Raw genomic sequence first — 8,984 nt, forward strand, 5'->3', positions numbered from 1 at the left:
TGTATTCTCTAAATTGCTGGGGAGAAGACTGTCTCTTCAGGGTAAGGTTTCTAAGACAACATACAGGGAGGTGTAAGGTAGGAAGGCCAGGGCACGTATGCCCAGCAAATGAAGGCATGGCTAGCTGTTCTGCAAGGATAGCGAAGCCCCACAAAAACCGTCAGTGTTTTTGCAGCACGGTAACTCAGGGTGCAGGCAACACTTTTTCATGTAAATGGCATTCCCCTGCAAAGAAGCAGCAGCCGGGCAGTGACATTTCCAGCCTTCAGACAAGCTATGAATTGCAGAAATGAGATTTTATCCTTGGTAAATACACAAGGCTGGAGGCTCCATTGGACAAGAGCCCCTGTGCTGTGAATGCATATGTGGTCTAGATTTGGATAATATAGAGAGGCACGAAAATAAAACGTTCACTAGCATCATCCTTAACTTGTGAACGTGGAAGAGTGTTGCCTGCTTCCCCGGGGATGGAGGCTGCGAGAGACCGAGCACCTGCAAAGCAATTGTTGCTGTACGCTTGCATGCACAGCCTTCACTTTCACCGGCCCCGCTTCCCTGGGAGGGCAGATTTACGCGTTGACCCTCCCTCTGCCCCTCGGCCTGCCGACCCCCCCCCCCCTCCGCCCAGAGGTGCCTCTCGCCCGCAGGGAGGTGTGGGCCGGGCCGGGCCGGGCCGGGCCGGGCGGTGCCGCAGTGTCAGCCCGCCGCGCCCCCCCGCCCGCCCCGGCCGCCGCGCCGCCCGCGCTACGAACCCTTCGCCGCCGCACCCGCGCTGCCCATGGTGGCGGAGCGCGGAGCTTTCCGGGCCCGGTTCGCCAGCTGTCCGAAGCCCAGGCTGGAGCCCCGACGGCTCGCACGGCTCGAGTCCCGGGGGACAGGTCCCGGGCGGCGGGGACGGCTCGCCCGGGCTCCCCTCGCCGCCCAGCGATGCGGCCCCGCCGGGAGATGCTCAAACCGCCCTAATTAAAAAATTAAACACGGCCACTGCTGCTACCGCCTCCTCCTCCTCCCCGCCCGCCCCCTTCCATCGCTAGTCAGCCGCGCTCCTCTCTGACCCCCCTTTGCACGGATTAAACTGAGGAGCGTGGAAACTTCCCGCAAAGCGCTACGTGCGGCGCATCGGTAAGGGCCCGGCCCCGGGCCGCTGTGGAGCCGTGCGGGAGCGGCCCTCCTCTCCGCTCGCCCGCCGCTCGGGCCGGCTAACGGGGCCTCACAGGCTGGGTGGTCCCTGCAGTGGCGGAGGACCGGGCTGCGGTTCCCGCGGGACCCGTGAGCCCCGGTACCGGCCGGCGGCGGGCCGCCGTGGCCGAGCAGCGCAGCCCCGCCGGCGGCGCAGGGCAGGACCTGTAGAGCCGCGCTGGGTGCAGCGGGGACATTGTGCTCGCCGTGAAACAGCCACCGTGCCATCAGCGAGCAGGGTCTTACACACTGATGCTGAGGTGCTTTGCGTGGTGAGCTAAAAGCCTCTTGGGCTGCACCTGCAGTGCGGCCTCAGGTCTTCCCAGTAGCTTTCATGGTGATAACGATTAAAGCATAGAACATGTGGCCACACACGGCTGGGAGCCACTTTTGGTGCGGAAGCCTAGACCTCGCTTTATATCCTTCCGTTAGCTATGTTTAGCTGATGCTGGTTGTATATTAGAGAGGCTTCTGTTTGCCCCAACAGCAGGTGTTTAAGGTGGATAAGGAAAGAGAATTTCTTTTCCCAAAGCTGGATCTATATATTGCACTAATAAAGAGCAAATCTGTTTTAAATGATAGTGATTCCATATTTGTGTGCCATCCTGGTGAATACACCCCTGCAGAGATGCACGTGGGTCAGTGGAACAGGACTGTATCATAGTGCCATGCATCATGAGATTTTTGAAGGCTACTGTAAAGCTACTAGCAGAATTTGTTCTGTATAAAATAATTTTAAAACTCCACGTTTCTTGCTACATGCAATAACACTAGGATAGGTTAAACCTTTTTCTTCCTAATACAAGCTGGGAAAAGGGTTTTGCATTGCCTGCCATTTTAATACCAGATTCTTCTGCTGTGTCTACAGTGGGCTTCTAACCAGTGGGTAGTCCCAAAAAAATGCTTTCTCCTGCTAGTAGAACTAATGGTTAAACAAATGGTTAACTATGCACTCACTAATGGTTATTACTTTGATCTTCTAATGTTGTAGTGTCAGTCATGTGGTAAACAATGTCTGTTGCTGAAATTGGAATATTTGAAGTGCCTCTCATATTTAAAGATCCATGAACGCTTTATAAATAGGTTGTTTTAAATAGTATAAGATTGTACTTTCAGAACATATATATAAGGAGCCTCTTCTGTTCCTAAGGAGCTCTAGTTTTCTTTTTTAGCCCTGTCCCTGATTTACTTGGGGCGCCATGAAGGTCTTTCACTAGAGGGAAACAGCTATGGTTTGGGATTAGCAAACACACAAGGGCTCAGAATTTCATGGTGCCCCCCAACCTAGCACAAGTGTTTTGGGAGAGTGACATAAATCCAGGCTTTTCCAATAGTTGTTGAGCATTGCTGTACTTGGAGAACCTTACTGTAAGTAGGCCTTAGGAGCAGCCTAGGAGCAGCCACTATGTCTGCTCTGGCTGGGAATGAGGGGCAATATTGACACTAGAAATATATAACCTCTGAGTGGGTGCGTCCTGCCTCTTCAGTCAGATTTTGGGCCTCAGTGCTGGTTCTTTCACTACGATTTTTCCTGGAAAAGGTTTGCCTGTGGGGTCTTCCTCCCTATAGATAGGATATTATCCTTTCCTCTCGTTATTCTTGAAGGAGTGAATATTAAGAATTTATTTTTTTTTAACTGTGAAATAATTGCCCCTCTTGTACTATGGCGTGGCAGAGGTTGCTGAAATCATGTGATTATTTCTAGGAATCTGACTCATGTTCTATTTTAAAGACTTTACTTTTGGTTTTATGTGTTGGAGATCCACTTTTCATAGAAATGAAACTGGAAAAGAAACTGGCAGCCAGCAACAGGGAATGAGTCTCCTTCTTCAGCTACTGGTTGTCAGCAGACAAATAACACTGTTTCTGTTAAAGATGTTAAATTTTTAAAACGGGAAAGTGATGGAATGACTTAATCTTTTCCTGTATTTCATTGCCTTTTCACTTGAAAGTCACTAGTTTTGCTCTTGCGCAGGAACAGTGATTTCTTTGTAAGGCAAGGCAAATGGAATAGCAGTGTATGTGTGGCCATTTTGGATACATGGACAAATAGAGTGTTCACTACTCTTCACTTTCCATTTCTTTATCAAGCTTCATCTTCTTTGTATTCAACGGAACAATAACTATTACTTCCATCTGACTCCAATCATATTTGCCATTGATTCGATCCTTATTTTAGGGATTGTTAAGTGTGTCCTCAAAGGAGAGCCCTTGAACAGAAATAGAGATTTTATAATCATCTAGTAATTTGGTACGTTGACCTTGCAAATTCAACTGGCCCAATTTAAGGTTGGGTAAGACACTTAAAGCCAAGTGGGTGCCAACGACCAAAAGGCAATAGGGAACTCTTAGAGCTATTAGCTGGTTAATACTTTCTGATGTTTAAGGATCATTTGAGTGGTGTAAGTATCAAGAAAATGTAACTATTTTGAGGGATAACTAACTCCATTGTAACTTGCTTTTCAGTTTAGCTTTAAACAGCTCTTTGAGTGTTCCTTCACAAACTAACTCTCCCTTTAGTTGCTAGAAATTTAAAATGGGCTGATGAGGGTAGAGCCAGTGAAGAATATTGTGCACAGAAGAAACAGATCAAGTTGAAACTCCCCTCCTAAGCAAATTTAAGCAAGTCTAAGCAAGTTTATGAGAACATGCATCATCAGAAGGCAATAGTATATGGGGGAGATAAAAGCAGTAATAGAGGAGCACAGTGAAAGATGGAGGATTATATATTAAGTTATGTATTGATCAGAGTTGCAAGTGGGAATTATTTTATGTAATTTAATTCAGGGTATTTAACATTTTAAAAAGGATAAACACCTCTCTTCTCCCATGTTTTTTTTCTGTAGTCTTAAAAGATCTGAATCTCTTTTTGTGCAAAGGCCATGCTTTTACTAGATACTAACTTCACCAGTTAGTGGTTAGCGGCTTAAACGTGTGGTCTACAGTCCTGGGGGTCCACAGGGTACTCCTCTGGTGACTGCCAGGAATGAGGCAGAAAACCAAGTTCTACAAAGCAGTCTCTCCATGTTAAATATCTGAATAGGCCCAGTCTTCAGATAGGAGAAGTTTAGGGATTCAGAACCGAAGAAGGTTGAAAATCACAGCTTTTAAGTCCAGCACACGAGTGTTAGTGGTGGGGAAGGTGGAAGAGTGCACGCCACTTCACGGTGGAAGTGTGAAAACCAACAGTGCCACCTGGTGTGAGTGGGACAGGAGAGTTGGTCTATGAGGAGGGCAAATGTCCCCAGGTGTGTCCCCAGCTCCTCCACCTCAGGGTTGGGGCAAGCCCTGGGCCAACAGGGAGAGGGCAAAGGGCTTCTAAGGCCTTAGGCGGGATGGGTTCTCTTTAGACCTGCAGGAGGTAGGTGCTTACTGCCTCACTGTGAAAAGGGGAGGTGGTGGGTATGCTAGGGGCACTCAGGCTGTCATTAAGGATATGTGTTGTGGAAGGAAGGACCAAAATGCAAGCAGGTTGCTCAGTTTTTTCCTTCTGTAACTTCAGCAGCTAGAGTAATGATTTGGGGGAGGAGCGGGTAATGTGATTTGTTTCAATATAGGACCAGTAAAAGTGCTACCACAAGTCTGGTGTTATGCAGCCTTTTAGGGGTAAAAAATATGTGATTAAGTTTTAGGCTCTTAAGCTGTGGCCAAGGGGTTGCATAACACTGGGGAAAAAAAAGATTTTGATGAGAATTAGGGAGATGTAAGGCTTCAGTGGGGGAAAAAGAGGTTAGATCCCTGCAGATCAAGTAGAGCAGGTCTCCTGTGTGACTGATCCCACATTGTGGGCACAGGATGCTGCACAGTTTTTCTGATTATAAATATACAACATGCAGAACAAAAGCCTCAACACGCAGTTTCATTGCTGTAGCAGGCATCTGTACAATCTTTTATCTGGGGGCAGGGGGGCCTGAACCAGTTAGTGCTGTTCAAGACTTAATCGGGGTGGGGGAGGGAGAACAAGAAAGACAGCGAAGACAAACTGGAAAGATGTCGAAAGGACATGGGAGCGATGGAAGAAGCAATCAGCACCGCAGCTGCAGGTGTGAAGGTCTGTGCACTAGGTGGGCTCCAGTTGCGAAATGGCTGTGCTCTGCTGCAGTGAGCCTGGAAGATGCCTGCCGGCAGACAGGCTGTTGCATTTGATAGTTTGCCCTTTTGAGGTGTAAAATGTTTTGTTTTCCGAAGTTAAAAAACCAACCACACTTTTCTCAGACTGGAAAGATAATGTTTAATTGCAAAGAAAGCATTTGGGAAGATAATATTTGCTTTACTTTAGGTCCATTATAGCTATGTAAAAGAGAGTGGCAGTTGCAGAGTAGGGTTAATGTTTTTTAGCACAAAGTAAAGAAGTGTAGGTTGGGTACAGCCTAAGGCAAGGCAGACTGGTTTGGAAATACCTGTGGCTGTGCAAAAAGGAATCTTTAAATGAGCTGCAAAAGTCAAATGATTTACAAAGCAAATTTGTTGTTAAAGCAACCCTTCTCCAGCTGTACTCGGGGCTTTCCGGAGAAGGGAAAGTCTCTAGAAAATGCCACGCACGTTTAGGTACTATAGCAAACAAAACAAGAAAAAATACGTGCAACACACTCACCATGCAGGCATCATACAGTGAGAACAATGTCTGACTGAAAACAGTAATTTACAAAAAAAAGTCAATGGATTTAAAATATATGAGGGTCAGAAGTCCCATTCTCTCAAGTTCCATACAAACTGACTTTCAGGAAGATAGAACTTTTTCACAAGTGCCACCTGATGAAAGTGTTGATGGACTGCTTTTGATTATGACTTAACTGGAAACAAAATTAAAAACAGTATTGAAATAAACCAAAGGCCAATTAAAATGATCCTTTCTGAAGGGATGGTGATATATATTTGGTCATTAGCAAGTTGAGATCAATGACTTCTTTGTCAGTGAGGACTTGAGACTTGAATTTACCAGAAAGTTACTGTATTGGGAAGAATACTGATACTTAGAACACTTGTAATTAACTCCATAACTACTACTTGTACAAGAGACTTCCAAGAGTAGTTCCTTATATTTACATATATATGCAAGAATACTAATAATATTCCATTATCCTCAACTCCCAGTGTAAATTAGTGCTGTCAACTCTCTGCTTGCCAAGAATATACAGCCATAATGCCATACGCCCTACCCATAACTAAGAAACACTATTTACATTAGGGGATAATGAGAAGAATTTGTTAGGACAGCAGATCAAGAACACTTTTAACAGTTTTGTACTAAATGAGGAATCCCCTTGTAACAGGAACATTCCTCAGAGACCACATCTGTCTCCTGTAAGGACATGAACCAAGAGATGTTGGAAGCCCGTGTATCAAAAGATAATTTTAAAATATTCTCAGGAGGGATTGGTAGTGTGTAGCAAAGGAGACTTTCTCAGCACAAATACAAGCATGGAAAGATAGTATTTTTCCTTTTTTCACTTACTATGCCAAGCAGATTTTTTAATTTTTATTTCAATCATTTTATACGCAGAAATCTTGCTGGGAAAAACTTAAACTTTTTTCAACAGAGTTTTGTAGACCGAAGAAATCCCACTTCTTAATCCCAATTCACCCCTCTCAGCTCCCTAACAGCTCTTTGTGGCATTGTTCTCCCATTTTTATTATTGTTCTTTGAAGACAGGAATACTGAGTGATTGTGTATGAGACTTCTAGAAAAGGAGGCAAGACTCCCATAAAAATCCTGAAACAGGCAACTGAGGTAAACAGAATGCTATAAATAGGAGTTGTGGTGCAAGGGGGACAGGGCAAAGCTAGTAGCACTCCTCCAGGCTTCAAGCTAAGCTATGCCCCTATGCAGCTCTAGTACAAAACACCTCTACATTTATAGATGTGTATCACTGTATGGTTTGTACAGTTATCAGTATTTATTACAAAACACATTGAACAACAACTAATTTTACTGGTACAAAACTTGATGGGCCAAAAAGACATACAAACTTGAGAAGGTAGCAGTTGAAATAGCCAGTAGATTATTCCAAACAAGTAGGCAAACTGTGTTCAAGAAAGTCAATAATCCTTCCTGTTACTAGCATCCACGGGCCCATAGGAATTCAGCGTCAGCTGCTTGGTGCCATAATACTGGGTTAGGGAGTATAGGATTCCAACACTTGAGATGCTCTGTGCAAAGCCCAACCGAACAGAGGTCTGGTAACAGGGTTTAGTAACCTGACCATGCGAATTACTTCCTTTCATCCTGTAGAAGTGAGAGCTGTAGAATGTAATGACAGCAATTTCAAGTAAACATTAACTATTTCAGTGATGATGATTATCGCAAATACCAAGTTATTTATCTAATTATAGTTAATGTGTGAACAGAATTACAGTCTTATCCAAAACCCACATTTGTCCAGGTCAGTGATTCTTAACTGTCTCTTGCAAGAAACACACTCCAATAGAGAAGTGGAGCCTCTGTACTGCTCAGCTTTTCTTAACCTTCATTTATGGTTTTCTTAAAAGTGCATGGATTCCTGTGGGTCAGCAACCAGAAGCCACTGATCTAAATTCACTGCAGAGGACGGCATGGTTTTCCTTATATAATAGATGTTGATGTATCATTTGGTGACCCCTTTAAAAATACTTTGGTACATGTTAGTGAAACGATTAAACTTTGTCCAAATGATAGAAATTCTTTTTTTCTTTTAAAAATATTGCTTAAAACCTGTTTTTTCCCCCAAGTGAGAGAGAGAAATTGGGATTGAGGAAGCCAAGGGAAGCTGAGAGGAGTATGTCAGGGATTCTACCTTTTAAGTAAATGAACATCTTCCAGGATGAGTGATAGAGAATGCAAAATGTTTAGTAGTGTGTGTGTGGCATGGACCTATGTAATTTTGAAATTTTATAGCAGAATTAGAACCATTCATATTTAATTGTTATTTATATTTAAGAATAAAACAAATGTCCGTCTAGAAACTTCCAATGCTCTAACTCTAATTGAACTTGCAGCTTAACCTGCCCAGTAGCTTTATATGTTTATAAATAATCAGACATCTGCAGTTGGAGGAGAATTTAGGTGCAAGCTGATAGCTTTTTAGCCAATACTGGAAGAGTGTCCCAACACCCCTAAGCAGGCTAGGTATAAGAGTTGTCCCTATATTTGGTCTGCGAGCTGTCTCCGCACAGGTTAAGGGGTGATTTAGGTTCACAGGATATAGCTTTCATTTCCTCATGAATGTGAGGATCTTCTTAATGCTGGAAGTACTGAAATGTTTGGAAGAAGACCATACAACATCTTATAGGCAGGAGGAGTACTTTACTTGTGACTACACTGATTTTTGAAGGAACAAGGAGACTATAAATGTAGGAAAAATTCAAGGCAAATTTTGTTTTAAAAGATCATGACTTCAATTTATTGAGTATTCTTAGCATAAAATCTGAATAAGTTACAGTCTATTTCCTGAAGTAGAGAGAAAGCAGTGACCGGGGTGACTTGCTTTGGAATGCAGGTGGTCCCCAAACAACAGGTGTGATGCTCCTCAATTAAATTAAGGGTCAAGCAGCCATTTGCTGGGGTGGACAGTATTATTAGAAATGTAAAGGTGAAAAGCTGGAAATGTGCAATAGCTTATTTATTGTTAACACCCTACAGCTTTGCAGATATTCCTAAGCTTATGAAAATGGCGTTATACCTTCAATGCTAGGCCCACTGGCTTTTGTGAGGTGCCAGTGCCCCCGCCAGCGGCTTGTCTTGGGGCTCAGTTGGCCTGCAGTTGTTCTGGGCGGGGCTCACTGGCCACCGCAGGAGGTGGTTGGTTTCAAATTAGGGAATTTGCACA

This window comes from Calonectris borealis, chromosome 11 (genome assembly GCF_964195595.1).
Source record: "Calonectris borealis chromosome 11, bCalBor7.hap1.2, whole genome shotgun sequence".
Taxonomy (NCBI): Eukaryota; Metazoa; Chordata; class Aves; order Procellariiformes; family Procellariidae; genus Calonectris; species Calonectris borealis.